This window comes from Mesoplodon mirus (genome assembly GCF_964341445.2).
Source record: "Mesoplodon mirus genome assembly, chromosome: 19".
In the NCBI taxonomy this organism is placed as follows: domain Eukaryota; kingdom Metazoa; phylum Chordata; class Mammalia; order Artiodactyla; family Ziphiidae; genus Mesoplodon; species Mesoplodon mirus.
The window spans coordinates 748,668-751,866 of record NC_138995.1 but is presented as its reverse complement, the minus strand read 5'-3'; positions in this window follow the sequence as shown (position 1 = coordinate 751,866).

Genomic DNA, 3,199 nt, shown 5'->3' with positions numbered 1-3,199 from the left:
CTTGTTGCGGGGAGCCGCCGGAATCCCCAGGCCACCTCAGTCGTCCAGCACGGCCGTCTCGGGGGCGGGAGCCCCCCTTCCCCTTCGGGACTGGGGACAGTCCCACTTCCAATGACCTGTTCGCTTGCAGACCGGGCGTGGACCAGGGGGTTCTTTTTGGCACTTTTGGGCCCAGTGGCTGGTTGGCTTGCGTTTGAAGCATTCCCCCTTGCTGGGTTATACCTCTGGGCGGGTGGTGAAGCTTCCTTGGCCCCCTTGGGTTGTCCTAAGGTTGCAAGGCACGGCTGACAGCCACGGCTGTCAGTTTAGCTTGAGCCCTGCCTGCCTGTTTTCACGTTGGGTTCTCACTTCCTCCTCAGCTTGATCTCGATTATTAAATACCCCAAAGGCCACCTCTAGGAGTTAGAACATAGGTGCTTGTGGGCCTAACTGTAATTTTTGGGGTTTCTGCCTAATATCAGGGGTGGATTCGCTGATAAAATGTTGTCCCAGAAGGGATTTACCCTCGGGAGTGGAGGCATCAATGTTAGTAAATTTTCTAAAAACCTCCACAAGCCGTCCCTGAAAGAGGGCCGGATGTTCTTTTTCTTCTTGCGTCACTCCTTTAACCTCTTAATAGTTAACTGGCTTTTTGATACTCTCTCATCCCTTCCAGTATACGTTGGATCACGTGCTTCCTGGCTTCTGTTCCCTCACGGGAATTGTAATTTCAGCGGGGCTCCTGACTGGGGACTGCGTCTCCACCCACAACAGAATGTTCGGGTTGGTCCCTGGCAAGCTGGTCAGCGTGCCCCTGCGCTGCTCCCCAGTTCTCTGTTTTTCCTCAGGGGTACAGCAACTAGACAGGACTATCTGGACATCCTCCCAAGTTGAATCAGAGGCCAGAGTTACGGCCTGAAACCCTTCAGTGGACTCGCTAGGGTCTTACGAAAACCGGCCCAGTCTCTGTTTGCATTGGGCTAAGCTGGTTAAAGAGAACGGCACACGTACTCTGATTGTCCCTTCGCCATTGCCACTTCCCTAAGGGGGCATAATTTCCCTGATCCTGGGTGATGGGAGGTTCTACCGCGAGCTACCCCGGAGGGACTAGTGTCACCCTCCTGGGGTAACGGAGGGTATAAAGGAACATAGGGAGGTGGAGTGTAGATTGCTCAGAGGCATCTGAAGAAGGAGGTGGCTCCGGAGGCCTGGCTTCCCCCCTGAGAATTGGGGAAGGTTAAAAGGGGATCATCTAAAATGTCGGAAGTGTTTTCTGATTCCCCTGGCTTTTGATTACAGGAGCAGCATACAGTGGGGTTTTGGTAAAGGACCATGAAGGCTTGAAGACAGGGAACCTCAGTCCATTTTCCCATCTTGCGACAGTGAAGATCCAATTGCAAGATGGTATTGTAATTTAGAGACCCGTTTGCAGGCCATTTTTCTCCGTCCCCCAACCTATATAAAGGCCAGGCAGTGTTACAGTAAAGTTTAAGTTTTTCCCTTTTCAGCCCACTTATTTTAAAAAATTTCCAGTTTTTAAGGATACATTCCAGAGGTGTTTCTTCTGGCTTAGAGGATCCTCCCATGTTGAGTAACCTGCAACTTAGAAAGAGTGCTTCTAGAAATAAAGTCCACCGTCTCAGAGACATTTACGAGGAGGCTTTTGTCGGAAGGGGGTCGGAGTGTCCTCCGAATTCCCTCCTGACTTAATGGGATTTTGAGCATCCTGTACCATTGCCTAACCAGGCGTCTCTGGTCAACCCCGTCTCTCGCTCGAGGGGTCCCCAATAGGGGACGTTTGAACCAGTGTCAGAGCGTTGCCAGGACTCTCCCTGAGGGGGATCCGTGGTCTATGAAGTTTCCCTGTGCTGGGGTGTATTCCTCGAGATGGAGCATCTATAAAGCCTGGGATGTGGGCTGCTTGGAAGCGGCCGGTCCAGTAGGTAGTCTGGAACAGTGGATGGGCTGCCAAGGCCCATACCCCCTGTGAAGGGGGTCCTAGAGGTACAAAGAGAAACTCCTGGAGGAATTGGAGTGGGGAGCAGTGGAAGACGCCACAGGGGTCAGGACATAGAGTAAGGTGAGAGACTAGACAGCGGAAGAACCCCAAACCCTTTCCCCTACCTGTTTGGTGTCTGTGATAAAATTGGGGAGAGCCTGATGGTTCCATCTGACACAGGCAACAGCGAGTTTGGACAGTGTTTCCCATGTAATTTAACATACCAACCCAGTTAGTTTAGGATCTTTCTTTGGGATGCTCCAGGGGCTTTTGAAGCACCCCAAAGTTAGCTGGAGATCAAAAGAACTTTAGTTAGAATTTGATATTTGGGAAGTCTGTCAAAAGTTTTAAAACACCTGGTCAGACAGAATCGTAGGTCGCTGTGAAACAATTATGCCTTGAGCTAAGTAAGGTGAAAAAAAGATTCCAGACGTTAATACAGATCACTTAAAGGCACAGAAACTCACACAATCTGTTATCAAAAACGGCATTCCAGGAAAATTTTGTTCTGAGAGAGAGGAACCAAATCCAACCTTGCATCAGCCTACTCATAAAATCCATTTACCTAAAGAAACTTAATCCAGCCTTAGAAAATCCTGACCACATACAAAAGTCTTTTCCCAGTGGTCCTTTTCTGCAAACCTTCTGCAACTTTCTGTAACCATATTTTGTCCCTTATTTTTTTCCATTCAGAAATAACCAGTTTTAGTACAAAAATCATCCTTTTCCTTTCAACAGAATATATTTCCGTTCCTCATACCTCTTCTGGACACACATGTCCTACTTCCCTTATGCAACTGTGGACTGTCTTCTGCACTGGCATTCTGCAGATGGGTAGAGAACATCTCAAGGTGGCTCCAAACATCTTTGGTTTCTCTCTTGCAAGAAGACAGAAGTGGGTAAATTTAGACCCGTTTAGCAATTAATGTTCCAATATTTCATCTTATTTGAAATAGCCTGAATAGTCAGGGAATTCCTATCATTTAACTTAATTTAGTTTCAAGTTACCAACATTTGAGGGACTGTTCTATTATTTATTTATTCATTTAGGCTGTGCTGGGTCTTAGCTTCGGCACGCAGGATCTTTTTTTAGTCGTGGCATGCAGACTTCTTAGTTGCGGCATGTGCATTCTTAGTTGTGGCATGCATGTGGGATCTAGTGCCCCGACCAGGGATGGAACCCAGGCCACCTGCACTGGGAGCGTGGAGTCTTGCCCAGTG